This window comes from Prionailurus viverrinus, chromosome C2 (assembly GCF_022837055.1).
Source record: "Prionailurus viverrinus isolate Anna chromosome C2, UM_Priviv_1.0, whole genome shotgun sequence".
Lineage (NCBI taxonomy): Eukaryota > Metazoa > Chordata > Mammalia > Carnivora > Felidae > Prionailurus > Prionailurus viverrinus.
The window spans coordinates 87,174,719-87,190,035 of record NC_062569.1 but is presented as its reverse complement, the minus strand read 5'-3'; the positions used below and the strand labels follow the sequence as shown (position 1 = coordinate 87,190,035).

The 15,317-nt window shown below is 36.7% G+C and overlaps 1 protein-coding gene across 1 annotated transcript in view; it reads left to right on the top strand.

Moving 5' to 3' along the window:
• PAK2 (p21 (RAC1) activated kinase 2) overlaps positions 1-15,317 on the top strand; it is a 92,351-nt gene that overhangs the window by 1,044 nt on the left and 75,990 nt on the right. The window lies entirely within an intron of this gene.

Here is a 15,317-nt window from a genome sequence, read left to right as displayed (position 1 = left end):
AAGTAATTTCTGTTGTCGGGTGGTGTGGGGCTGTATCCTCCTTGTATCTTCATTTTAATTGGAGTACTCTAGGCAGTTGTGAGCGTGATTTGTTTCCTCTTTGATAAATCATGTACAACTTCCATTGATAGTTATTTCATTTCTCCTTTAAAAGTGATCTATAGTTGTTTTTTTCTTTTTAACCTCTGTAAAAGACAATCAAAATGGTTAGGCCTAAAATTAGACGCCGACGAACTGTGTTTTGGATCAAGGTTGTGCACGTCACGTTTTTTCCCCTGCTCTGTTAGACTCTTCCGCTCTTGTAAGTAGGCAGGATATTGAAATGTACAAGAATTTGCTTGGGGGGGTTTTAGTTTTGTAGAGTTATCCAAAAAAATAACATTAAATAAAATTAGATTGGGTTGAAGGCAGTGAACAGTAATTTTTAAAGCAGGTTACAACTTGTCAACTCTGCCAGAAACTCTGTGGCATTTGTGAAACACACTCATACTAACTTCTAAATGTTTTTTATGTGTGTATATGTATACACACACACATACACATATTATATACACACTTATAAGTGGAAAGCTTTGTTCATGTTCTCCTATTAAGCTATTAAGGGTATTGATTTAAGGCAATTCTTTCGTCCTTGGCTTTTCAATCTTTCTAGCTATTAATTATACAAGAACACTGATGTACATTAGGAAAAATGAACCTTAAAATGTTTTTGAACTGTAATATATGTAGGTATTAAGCCTACTTCCAGGTTTTGTTGAAAGTGGTTGATGTAAATTCAGCGAATTTTGTTTTCATTAAATACTCCATTTTTACCTAAGTGTTAGTACTGAGCCTTAATACTGTCATCATTTGATGTCAGTTGTCCTTAACTTAATTGAGAGGTCTTGTTGCAGGTATAAAAGTGATAGAGTGTATAATTTGGTGTATAATATCAGCTTTTCTGCCAGTTTCTATAAGCAGATAGTTGGTTTTTTTTTTTTTAATATTTATTTATTTTGAGGGGTGGGTGGGCAGAGAGAGAGGGAGACACAGAATCAGAAGCAGGCTCCAGGTTTTGAGCTGTCAGCACAGAGCCTGCTATGGGGCTCAAACTCACGAACGGTGAGATCTGTGAGATCTGTGAGATCTGTGAGATCTGTGAGATCGTGACCTGAGCCAAAGTCCAACGCTCAATTGATTCAGCCACCCAGGTGCCCCTATAAGCAGATAATTTTTACCAAGGAAGAGTTCCTTATTCCTCTTCCCTTAGGGCCTTGATTCCTGGTTTACCATTATTCAAAAGGAGAGTTACTCTTCTCGACTTTGTGACGTTCATTACTAACCTTGCAAACCTAAAATTGTAAAGTAATGGTAAGTTTGTACTTGAAGTATATCTACTAAACAAATGAATTGGGGTTCCTATGGTTCTCTGATCTTTATGATAGGCAGGTTTCCAAGTAGACGTGATTAACAGTGGTGTATATTTCTTTTTTATTATACTTTTTTAAAGAAAAAAACTTAGAACTTGTTCAGGTAACTAAGGATAAACTTTCAGTTTTTTTTTTTTAAAAAGAGAACTTGTTCATATAGACTAAAATAAGTAGGTACTTTTAAATCCTTATGTTTATTCTGTCAATATTGATAATTCTAATATTCAAGTATGTTTCTTTTGATTAAAACTTGAAACTGGACCTTGTTGAAGGCTTTAAGCCTTTGGGATTCTGATGTTTGTTTTCAAAAGCCCTCCCAGTTAGAGAGCTAATTCGAGGCCAGTCAGAGGGCTGGTTAAGTTGCTGACAAACCTCGGTTGTCCCTTGTATCCTTCTGGTACCTTGGTAGAAACTGAAAGAAGAAAAAATAGCCCCCTTGGCTTTGAAGAAGTACTGATTGTTTTCTTCTGTGATCAGAATTTTCACTGCTTCTTCATTTTAGGATCACTAACCTATTTAAGAATAGTCATTCCGAACATTCCTGCAGGATTCAGAGTACTAGCCTATTATTATCTCTGAGGTACATTAGCACTTACCATTTCATGTGTCTCAGACGGTTAGATGCTGGGAGACCTGGGTTTGAATCTTGGCTCTTCTAGTTGACTCTGGGTAACACATGTTCTCTTTTCAAGATTTGGTTTTCTTCATCTGTAAAATGGGGATTGATAGTAATGATCATATAATACAAATTTCATGGGGCTATTTAAAGTAAATGAGATAATGCAGGTAAAGTACTTTGTGAATGTAGTACCTAAGTTCTTTATAGAGGTTAGTTAATATTCCATTCTAAAATAGGCTTTACATTTAATTTCTTCTGTAACAAGCTCCCAAACTTAAGTTTAAGAATGCTTTCTGGAAGAGGTTGGAATCTCAGGACCAAGTTTCTGAAACCATAACTGTTAAAATTATTTTTTGGGAAAAGTTTTGCCACAGATATAAAATATAGGTTTTCTAAGTACATGCTTTTCAGATTTTAAAAAGTATGCATGTTTCTCATAGAAAATTTGGAGAGTAGTGAAGATTGTTAAGAAACAGGACAAAAATCACTTTAGCCTCAAATAACCATCATAACAGACTAGCGCTTTTTCCCTTATTTTTAAATTCCAGAAGTGGTTTTTGCTTTTTATAAAAGGTTCCAGCAACTCTGGGCACCTGGGTGGCTCAGTTGGTTGAGCGTCTGACTTCAGCTCAGGTCATGATCTCGCGGACCCTGAGTTTGAGCAGTGCCTAGAGCCTGCTTCAGATTCAGTGTCTCCCTCTCTGCCCCTCCCCCACTCGCATTCCCTCCCTCCCTCCCTCCCTCCCTCCCTCTCTCCTTCTCTCCTTCTCTCTCTCTTTCTCTCTCTCAAAAACAACTCAATTATTTACAATAAAAAAAAATGAACATTACTCTTTCCTCACTTTCTAGTCCCATTCCCTACAGGTATCCCTGCTAACAATTTTGTTTTCTTTATGAAGTTAGGAATAAGCATTATGTTTGTGGGTTTAACCAATTTTTTTAAAATAAAAGATCTGGTCATTATATAATCTTTTCCATCCCAATACACATAGCTGTACTTCATCTTTTTAACAGTCATGGTGTAGTCTATTGTATGGTTGCACTTTATTCATGGTAATTTATGTTACAGTGGTCCTCCCTTATCCATGGAGGATACGTACCAAGACCTCCAGTGGATTCCCGAAACCAGGGATAGGCTGAACCTTATATATACTATGTTTTTTCCCATGTATACATGTCTGTGGTAAAGTTAGTTTATCATTTAGGCACAGTAAGAGATTAACAACAATAACTGATAATACAGTAGAACAGTTATTACAATATGCTATAATAAAAGTTATGTGAATGTGGTGTATCTCAAAATATCTCATTGGATTCTACTAACATTTCTTGTGATGATGTGATGATAAAATGCCTATATGATGAGATGAAGTGAGGTGAATGGTGTAGGTAGACACTGTGATGTAGTGATAGGCTATTACTGACCTTCTGACCAAACCTCGGTAGTAGGATCCAGGACTGTGGTTAGACTGCTGGCAACTGAAACTGTGGAAAGAGAAACCATGGGTAAGAGAAGACTGCTGTGCAGATCTTCATCAACTTACAATGGGGTTTTGTCTCAATAAACCCACTGAAAGTTGAAAACATTGTGCGCCAAAGCATTATAGCTCAGTCTAGCCTACCTTAAATGAGCTCAGAACACTTAGGTTAGCCTACAGTTGGGTAGACCCCTCTAACACAATGCCTGTTTTATACTAAGGTGTTGAATATCTTATGCACTTTATTGAATAGTATACTGAAAGTGAAAAATAGAATGGTTTTAAGTGTTTCAGTTGTTTATCCTCTTGATCACGTGGCTGACTGGGAGCTGCTGCTTGCAGCTACTGCCCAGTGTCATAAGACAGTGTGGTACTGCATATTGCCAGCCCAGGAAAAGAGCAAAATTCAAAATATGGTTCCTACTGGATGTAGAAACTTCACTTTCATACCATCGTAAAGTCAAAAAACTGTAAGTTGAACCATGAGAAGTCAGGGACAGTCTGTATTCTCAATTTTGAGCAAGTAAAACTGGAGCCTTAGTGAACTTACGATATCTTTGTGCACATGTGTGTATACACAAATATTTCCTTAAATAAGATTTTTAAGTGTGCATTTTAAGTTTCGATTGATGCCAAATTGCCATCCTAAAAGGCTATATCAATCTATACTTCTTTATTGAATTGTCGAAGCTTTTCATACATAATAGATAATAATCTTTTACTTTCTGTTTAAGCACTTTCCCATTGCATGTTTATCAAAAACATTCTTCTTAATTGTTGTATTGGGGTGCCTGGCTGCCTCAGTTGGAGGAGCATGCAACTCTTGATCTTGGGGTCATGAGTTTGAGCCCCATGTTATGTGTAGAGTTTACTTAAATATATAAAACTTTAAAAAAAAAATAATTGTTGTACTATCCTTCTGGAATTAGTGTCTGTGCACAATAGGGGTAAGGAAGAGTTTTAACAATGTAAAATAGCTTGGCTATTGAAGTGAAACACGGGCATAGAAAAAATTTTAGGAGTTTTAGGTTGCTGTGAAAATGGATTATAGAGATTCAGGGTGTAATATTGTAATGGTTTTATTGTAAGCATCACATCTGGAAAGCAAACAAACAAACAACCAAAAAGCCCTTTTATCCCCATCTTTTGTCCTCTACTGATTTCATCCTCATCCTTCAAATTTCCACCTGTGTGTGTAGCTCTCTTTGGCAGTTTTTCTTGAGCTCCACTCTGGTTTAGGTATTCTTATTGTTCTTATATATTTTCTTAACATGTTAATCCATCATCTTTATTTGCAGTGTGGGGAAAGCCTGAGTTATTCATCTAGAAATGAGAGTTATTTCTCAATTTTTGCCAGTTGAAACTAATCAAAGAGGGAGGTGTAAGGAAGAACTCACTAGTGTTGGTTAAAAGTAATACATGTACTGGAGCCCCTGGGTGGCGCAGTGAGTTAAGCAAGCATCTGACTCCTGATCTCAATTCGGGTCATGATATCACAGTTCATGAGTTCACGCCCCCCATCCTCATGGGATTCTGTCTCTTCTTCTCTTTGCCCCTCCCCTGCTTGTGCGCACACTCTCTCTCAAAAATAAATAAACTTAAAAATTCTTTTTTTTTTTTTTTTTTTTTACATTTATTCATCTTTGAGAGACAGAGAGAGACAGAGCACAAGAGGGGGAGGGGCAGAGAGAGAGGGAGACACAGAATCCAAAGCAGGCTCCAGGCTCTGAGCTGTCAGCACAGAGCCCGAGGCCGGCCTTGAACTCCTGAGCCGTGAGATCATGACCTGAGCCGAAGTTGGACGCCTGAGCCGAAGTTGGACGCCTAACCGACTGAGCCACCCAGGTGCCCCCCAAAAAAATTTTTTTAAGTGCTACATGTACATATGCATGCAGAGCACTTTTAGCTTGCACTACTGAGTTCTTCCTCACATCTTTCTGATCAAGCTATTGGTAATGTTTTTTCATGTGAATGTTTAATAGGTTCTGGAAAGCTAGAAGGTTTCATTTTGGCCTTTTATTTCATTAGGACAAGGTGATTTTAAGGTGTATTCTCAGCTTTGAAATTTTTAATTTCTGTTCTTAATTTATAGGCTTGTGAACAAAACAAAATTATTATATAATAAAAATATGAGCAGCAAAAGGTGGGTAAAGCATTTAAAGAAAATTTCAGGTGCTCTAAAGAGTAAATTATTAAAGAAGGGAAAAGTTACATTGGCACATATAATAGTGGAAATAGAACTAAATGTTTGATAAAGTATCTCTATTGTAAATTGTAAATTCTTACTGAACTTTTTTTACCTTCCTGATTAAATACTTGAAAAGAATAAAGTTGCTTTTTTTTAACCCCTTATTCCATTATGTATGGATATCAAAATACTGTTGATATTTTGTTATGCTTTTGTTATGCTTCCTGCCACTATATATGTATGTATACATACACACACAAATATATATACACACATATACATACACACATATATATATACACATGTATACACGTACCTATATATGTGTGAGAACAGTTATATATATATATGTATACACACACATGTATACACGTACATATATATCTGTGTGAGAACAGTTACTTTTATAAAATTGGAATCCTGGTTTTTATAATTTGTTATCTTGCTAAATCTTGAACATTTCCCTTTGTTCTTAAGATCATTTTTTAATGTGGGGCGCCTGGGTGGCTCAGTTGGTTGAGCGTCCGACTTCAGCTCAGGTCATGATTTCGCAGTTCGTGAGTTGGAGCCTGGCGTCGGGCTCTGTGCTGACAGCTCAGAGCCTGGAGCCTCCTTCGGATTCTGTGTCTCCCTCTCTGCCCCTTCCCCGCTCATGCTCTGTCTCTCAAAGATGAATTAACATTTAAAAAAAAAAAAAAAAGATCGTTTTTTAATGTTTGCCTAACATTCCATTGTACAGCTGTGCTGTATTTGTTCTTTTCCTATTGCTGAATGTGTAACTTATTTCCTCTTTCTCTTTCTGCCCCTCCATTGCTGGTGCTCTCTCCCTCTCTCTCTCTCTCAAAATAAATAAACTTAAAAAAATGTTTAAAAATTTTTTTAAAGAAGAGAGGTAATAATTGTCATTCTTAGAATGTCTCTGGTATTTTTACAATTAAGGATGGTGGCAACTGTTGGTTTTAGAGAAATAGTGTTATTTTATTCTGTTCCTACCTTACAACAATAGGAATGGCTTCTGAATTTTAGCAGATGTTTTTATGACACTTTTTAGGTGTTGATAAGGTTTTCCTTCTTTTAACTACAAATAAGTGTACATATCATAAATTTGCTAATAGCCAAAGGTATCCAAAGGGACATGTTATGAGGAACCAAAACCCCACTCATATTAGTCAAATGTGTAGAATTTATTGAAAGAGTAGAAAAGAATCTTAGAAATTTAGTTTAATAGTATACAGGCCAAATGGTAACTTACATAGTTACTTCTGTAGAATCTTGAGGAATCCTTTCTTTTTCATGAGTCAGTTTTGATAATTTGTATTTTCCCATTTTATATTTTTAAGATTTTCAAATTTGTTATATGGATGTATGTAATATGTTATAATTAAAATCTGGTATTTCTACCTTTTTATTAGTGATTTTGTTATTTTTCTTGATTTGATTTCTTTCTATGATTCTTGATTTGATGTTTGTCTACTTAGTTGTTTTTAATAACCAACTTGAGGTGAATTCTTTTGGTTTTCTGATTTCCTGATTTCTACTTTTCTCCTTATTTTGATTTTCTTCTTCTTCTTTTTTTTTTTTTTTTGAGCTTTTTCTACTCAAGTTCTTAGTTCCTCTTTTTTTTTTTTTTTTTAAATAATGAAAGCATTGATGCTCTTAATTTGCTTTTGAGGACTGCTTTGGCTGCACTCTAAAATTTACATGAATCATGTTCTTATATTCATTACTTCCCAAATAGTAGCTCTAGTTTGATTTCCTCTTTGACTCAAGTGATATTTAGGACAGTTCTATTCACTCTGTTTTTATAGTCTTTTAAATTATTTTTTAAGATTTACTGGGGCACCTGGGTGGCTCAGTCGGTTAAGTGTCTAACTCTTGATCTTAGCTCAGGTCTTGATCTCAGGGTCATGAGTTCAAGCCCCATGTTGGACTCTCTGCTGGATGTGAGGCCTACTTTAAAATTTAAAAAAAAATATTTTTTTGATTTACTGAGAGTTTTGTGCATGTGTGTATGATTTAAAGGATAATCCAATTTGGTGAATGTTCTGTGAAACTTAAAAACATTTTCTGTTTGGGTACCTAAGTGGCTCAGTTGGTCTCACAGTTTGTGAGTTTGAGCCCATATCAGGCTCTGCGCTGACAGTGTGGAGCCTGCTTGGGATTCTCTCTCCCTCGCTCTGCCCCTCCCCTGCTCCCTGGCACTCTCTCTTTCAAAGTAAATAAGCTTTAACAAAAAAACCCACTTTCTGTTTTCAGAGTATATATGTAAAACGTTATTCAAATTATCTTACTTGGTTTATTATTCCTTCTTAATAGTTCTTATTAATTATAAAATTTAGTCTTCATTAATTTTTAAATCTTAATATGTCAAAGACTGACAGGGTAGCATTGTTTTTAAGAGCCTTATTTTCACGTTGGGACTTTTACATTTTTGTTTCTTCTGCCTGAATCTTCCCTTCATGCATTACTGTTTTGAAGGGGCCTTACCTGATCAGTCTACTAAAATAGTCCCCACCTAGCCCACTTGGTATCTGTCTTCTTGCCCTTCTGTGTCTTGTTTTGTTTGGTTTGGTTTGGTTTTTAACAGTAGGCTCCATGCCCAATGTGGGGCTTGAGCTCAGGACCCCGAGATTAAGATTCACATACTCTACTGACTGAGCCAGCCAGGCATCCCTTTTTGTCTTTCTTTATAGCACTTTCATCTGAAGTTATTTGGTTTCTTTCTTTTTCTTGTTTCTCTGTTACTTTGCTATTCTACTTAGAACACATGAGCTTGCAGTAAGTACATGTTGGTTGGTTGTCGGTTTCTTTCATTTCTAATGATTTTTTTTTTTCAACGTTTATTTATTTTTTTGGGGACAGAGAGAGACAGAGCATGAACCGGGGAGGGGCAGAGAGAGAGGGAGACACAGAATCGGAAACAGGCTCCAGGCTCTGAGCCATCAGCCCAGAGCCTGACGCGGGGCTCGAACTCACGGGCCGCGAGATCGTGACCTGGCTGAAGTCGGACGCTTAACCGACTGCGCCACCCAGGCGCCCCTCTAATGATTTTTAATATTTAAGTTAATAGATTTTATATATCAATTTTAGGTTCGTGGCAAAATTGAGTAAAGAATACAGAGTTGCCATATACCCTAAGCTCCCCTGTACTGCCAGCACTCCTTCCCCGACAGTCAATATCTTGCCATGTGTGGTATATTTGTTATAATTAATGAACCAACATGGACACATCAAACAAAGTCCATAGTTTACATCAGAGTTCACTCTTGATATTGTACATTCAATGGGTGTGGACAAATGGTGGATAATGAAATGTATCCATCAGAAAAACAGAACAGTTTCCCAACCCTAAAAATCGCCTGTGTTCCACCTATTTATCCCTCCCTTCTCCCTAATTCCTGGCAACCACTGGTGCTTCTACAGTCTCCATAATGTTGCCTTTTCCAGAATATCCTATAATTGGAATCATATAGTACATAACCTTTTCAATTTGGAATATGCATTTAAGTTTCCTTCATATCTTTTCATGGCTTAATAATAGCTCATTCATTTTTAGCACTGAATATTATTCCATTGGATGTACTACAGTTTGTTTATTCATTTACCTGCTGAAGGATATCTCAGTCGCTTTCACATTTGTCATTTATAGAGTTGCTATAAACATCTGTGTGTATTTATTTACTTATTTTGAGAGAGACAGAGCATAAGCAGGGGAGGGACAGGAGAGAGGAAGAATCCCAAGCAGGCTCTGTGCTGTCAATGCAGAACTTGACACTGAGCTTGAACCCAAACTGAGTTGAAACCAAGAGTTGGTCGCTGAACCAACTGAGCCATCCAGGTGCTCCTGTATTTGGTTTTTGTATGGATAGAAGTTTTCAGCTGATTTGAGTAAATACCAGGGAGCACAATTGCTGGATTGTATGGTAAGAGTATATTTATTTTTGTAAGGAGCCTTTAAATTGTTTTTCAAAGTGTCTATACCATGTTGCTTTTCAACCAACAGTAGGTGAGGGTTCCTGTTGCCCAACATCCTCATGAGCATTTGATGTTGTTAGTGTTTTAGACTTTAGCTATTTTAATAGGTGTAGTGGTATCTCATTGTTTTGATTTGCAGTACTCTAATGATTGATGTTGAGCATCTGTTTTCTTTTTTTTTAAGTTTATTTTGAGAGACAGAACGTGAGTTGGGAGAGGGGCAGAGAGAGAGGGAAAAAGGGAGACTCCTAAGCAGGCTTCAAGCTGTCAGAGCAGAGTCTGACCTGGGGCTCAAACTCATGAAACTGTGAGGTCATGACCTGAGCCAAAATCAAGAGTTGGATGCTTTGGGGCACCTGGGTGGTTCAGTCAGTTGAGCATCCGACTTTGGCCCAGGTCATGATCTCATGGTTTGTGAGTTCAAGCCCTACATTGGGTTCTCTGTTGTTAGTGTGGGCCCACTTCCACCCCTCCCCTACTTGCATTTTCTCTCTCTCCCACAAAAAAAAAGTCAGATGCTTAACCGACTGAGCCATCCAGGTGCCCTGAGCATCTTTTTACATGCTGCTTTTCCATCTCTGTATCATTTTTGGTAAAGTACCTCTTCAGATCTTAGGCCCATTTTAAATTGGATTGTTAATTTTTATATTGTTGAGTTTTAAGAGTTCTTTGTATATATTCATTAACTGTCCTTTATATATCAGATGTTTCTTTTGCAGGTATTTTTCTCCAGTCTGTGGCTTGGCTTCTCATTCATTCTCTCAACCCTAATGATTTTTATCATGTATTTTGATGCAGTATTATTTGATGCATGTTAAGTTCTCTACTGCTAAAGATCTTCATTATAGATTACACTTAATCAAAAATAATCACCCTGCTTTCTGAGTCTTGTATTTTACTTAAATTCCTGTCTGTCCTAAATTTCTTTGTTCAATAAATTACCCAGCTTTCTCATTCCATGCCATTTTGTTTTAGTTGTGTCTCCTTTTTTTTTTTCTTTTTCTTTTTTCCTTTAAAGTAGGCTCAAACTCAATGACCCAGAGATCAAAAGTTGGATGCTTCACCAACTGAGCCAACCAGGCACCCCTAGCTGTGTCTCTTTTAAATTACATGTGGTTTTTGTTTTAATTCAAGGTAAATGCTTAGTTTATTGTCATAATGAATTATGTTGGGTGTGTTTCTATTATTTTATTTTTAATGCTTTTGTTTTTAATGATTAATTGCTGCTTTAATTGTTGTAAAATACACATAAGATAAAATTACCGTCTTGACCACTTTATATAAATCTTTGACATTAAGTACATGTACATTTTGTACACCCATCATCACCATTCATCTCATCTTCCCCAACTGAATCTCTTATACTCATTAAACACTAACTCCCCATTCCTCCCTACCCACAATCCTTAGTAACCTATCTGTGATCTACTTTATGTCTTTTATGATTTTGCCTATTCTAGATGATTCATATAAGTGGAATCATACAATATTTGTCCTTTTGTGTCTGGCTTATTTCACATGCCATGTATAGCATGGATTGGTACTTCATTCTGTTCTAAGGCTAATACTCCATTGTATATATATACTTGACCCTCGAACAATACGGGGATTAGAGGTGTCAACCCCCCATACACAGTTTGCATCTCACTTTTGACTCTCCCAAAATTTAACCACTGATGCCCTACTGTTGACCAGAAGCCTTAACCACTAATAATACCCTACTGTTAACTGGAAGCCTTACAAATAACATAAACAATGATTAACACATAATTTACACATTAAATGAATTATATTCTTATATTCTTATATATTCTTATAAAGGAAGATAAAAGAAAATGTTACAAAGGAAATCATAAGGAAAACATATCTATTGTTCTGTACTGTATCAAAAAACTGGCATATAGTGCACAGTTCAAACCTGTGTTGTTCAAGGGCCAGATGTATACCATATTTTGTTTATCCAGTTGTCTGTTGATATTTTCTGTCTTTTGCATTGTAAATTATATTTGGGTTGCTTTTATCTCAGATATTTGGAATTTATACATCCTGTTTTTAAGTCCACTATTTTATAGTTTATATGAATTCAAGTGTAAATCTAGGTTAAAAAAATAAACCTATCTGCTTTTTCAGTCTGAAAAAATTATACTTTGACTCCTTCTATATTAGAAGACTAGCTTCTCAACTCTTTTTTTTTTTTTTCTTTTAGCTTCTCAACTCTTAATCCACTTTCACTTTATCTGTGTTTTCACTCTATGGTGAGCTTGGAACTTCATATAGTTAGTATATTTTTTACCCATTTCATGTTTTTAACTTATCTTTCAAGACTTTTCCCTTGGTAATTACATTGAATGTTAACACAAATTCTTTAAGTTTTATTTAAATGGAGTTGGTGCTCATTGCCAATTTTCTGTATTTTTTTTTCTCTTTTTTTTTTTTTTTTCAACGTTTATTTATTTTTGGGACAGAGAGAGACAGAGCATGAACGGGCGAGGGGCAGAGAGAGAGGGAGACACAGATTCGGAAACAGGCTCCAGGCTCTGAGCCATCTGCCCAGAGCCCGACGCGGGGCTCGAACTCACAGACCGCGAGATCGTGACCTGGCTGAAGTCGGACGCTTAACCGACTGCGCCACCCAGGCGCCCCTGTATTTTTTTTTTTTTAATGTTTACTTTTGAGAGAGAGAGAAGAGGAGAGAGAGAATGCCAAGTGGGCTCTGTGCTGTCAGCGCAGAGTCCCATGTGGGGCTCAGACTCACGAACTGTGAGATCATGACCTGAGCCGAAATCAAGAGTTGGACACTTAACCGACTGAGCCAGCCAGGCACCCCAACAAATTTTCTGTCTTAACATTTAAGTTGATTGATCATGTATGTCAACCAGAATTTTCAGCTAATATTTTTAGTAAGAGTAACTAGAAGACATATTTAATAATTACTAGATCACTAACATCCTCAAGTTCTGTAGGTGTCGTTCTGTGTTGTCTTGCATTAATCATCTTGCTTCAGAGCTTCCTGTGCCTGGTGGTGATAAAGATTTTTCTTTTTACTGAAATGTTTTGACAGATTATATCTTTTATAAATGTTCATTAATATTGCCTGATACGTTAGTGCCTTATAATCTTTGTTCTTCATTCTTTTTTCATTTCCAGAAATGTTTTTGGTTATTTTGATCTAGTTCTGTTTTCTTTCTTGAAAATACTTTTAATAATTAGGCTGGCTTATCATTTCTGTCTTTTCCATGAGCTTCTCAAAACGTTTGTCCTTATCACTCATTTTATTTTCCTTTATCTCTTCCAATGTAGGCTTTATTTCTGCTATTGAAATTTTAGCTTCTTTACATCCTTTAAAAATTTGCCCTACTCCCTTTTCTTCTTACTCTGGTTTTATCATTGTCTTTTCTCTCCATATATGCCTGTTTCATAGAGTTTGCCAAACTGGAAGTTAGTTGTGTCTTGAGGTTATTTACCATCTAAATTAGGCTCTGCTTCTATGTGATGGGTAATTATCTCTTGTGCTACATTATTTTTTGTTGGAACCAACAAAAATTGTTGAATATATTTTCTGCTTCTTCATCTTTGAATTATAACAGTTATATAGTATCTGATATGCATTTGTTAGAAATGTTTGTGAATTATCCTTGCTGTAGTTGACTGGGATTCTGGTTGAAACCTCTTCTTAGGTGTATTGCTGAAAGATAACACAGCTCCTAGTCTGAGTTCCAGTGATTAGTAGCTACTCATCTAATATGATAGTTCTGGTGGGATCTTACCCTACCCTGGTTTCTAATATGCACTGTTAGGGCTCTTTGTGATTCTAGCATTCTACCTACAACACAACACTTTGCTTATATAGGACTATACCTCCCAGGAAGCCATGCGCCAATCCATGTTTCTCTGTACTTACACAGCTCCACCTGAACCTTATATACATACACACAGGCACATAGACACTTCTTGGTTGTTTTCTGGAAGTTGCATGGTAGTTTCCTAAATGCATGTAGAAAGATCAGACAGGAAAATGAATGCTGGCTGCCACGAAACCCACCTCTGTCTGCATAGCAAGAAACAGCTTACTTAACTAGACTGGCTGATTAGTTTGTTTCTTTGAGGCCAACTTTGGGTCTCTAAATAAAAGGTGGCTTGCAGAGAGGACAAGATATCTTCATATTTTCTTTTAGGCAGATGGTTGAACTTTCTTATATGAAGCAGAGCATGGCTGGGTCATGAATCTTTTCTCAGTTAAGATTGACCTTATAGCTAGCGGAAATCCTTCAGAGATCTGATATAAATTGTTTTCATGGAAATTTGGGATAGACTACATGGGTGGCTTCTGATTTGATACCATTTTTATGAGGGTAAGCTGGCTCCAATTTTTGTTTAACTTAGATAACCACCCAAGGAATTGAGTAAAATCGGTCTGCTATTGACCATTTTTCAGTAAAAGGTCTTGTTTTAGATTGATAGATTATCACTTTGATGGTAGGAAATGGTATCTTGTTCCAGTTTGCATCTCTCTTTTCATATATTTATTGCCCTGCTCTTTTTTTTTTTTTTTTTTTTTTTTTGCTATTTGGTGTTTGTGACCAAAACTTTTTTTCCTTTTTAAAGTAGTCTTTGTTGTTCCTTACTTCCCCATTCTCTACCGTACAGGCTTTTTGAAGCATTTTCTGAGTCTTGACCCTTCTTTCATGCTTGGTCATTGTTTCACTTTTTTAGTGTGGTGATTGGGTGAAGGCCCAGGGGAAGACAAAAAGGATCACATTTAGACTACATTTCTTTACATCCTGCTTCCTCTGTGTATAGAGACCTTCCTCTCTTTACTTGCCTGGCAAATTTCTTCTCATCTTTCAAAAGACAAGTCTGATTTCTTGGCCTCATTACTCATATGAATGGGAGCTGTGGGTCCTGTTTTCCATTGCATTCCACTCATCCCTATTGCTCTTACCTTCACAGTAGTCATCTTGTTATTACTTTTCCCACTGACAGCAAGCTCAGAGGGGACACTGAATGGTAGTTATCTTTAATCTCTAGCATTTGACACAATGTAGGCACAAAATAAATATTTGAATGACTTAGGAGAGCCTGAGGGTGTTTTTCCTTTAACTGTGTAATTTCCCTGCTTCTAGTATGAAAATATAAAAAACAGGTCTTTCTGGGAAGTGGAATTTAGATTTTATTCTGGTCTGGGTTTTTTTGTAATGATCATGTACCACTTTTGAGAATAAGAGATGAAAATAAAAAATAATTGTGTTTTTTTTTAACTCATTTTTTATTAAAATTTAAAAAAAAAATTTTTTTTTTAGCATTTATTTATTTTTGAGACAGAGAGAGACAGAGCATGAATGGGGGAGGATCACAGAGAGAGGGAGACACAGAATCTGAAACAGGATCCAGGCTCTGACCTGTCAGCACAGAGCCCGATGCGGGGCTTGAACTCACGGACCGCGAGATCATGACCTGAGCTGAAGTCAGACGCTTAACCGACTGAGCCACCCAGGCGCCCCTGTTAAAATTTTTTTAATGTTTATTTTTTTGAGAGAGAGATAGAGTGTAAGCAGGGGAGGGACAGAGGGAGAGGGAGACACCGAATCTGAAGCAGGCTCCAGGCTCTGAGCTGTCAGCACAGAGCCCGAGCAGGGCTCAAATTCGTA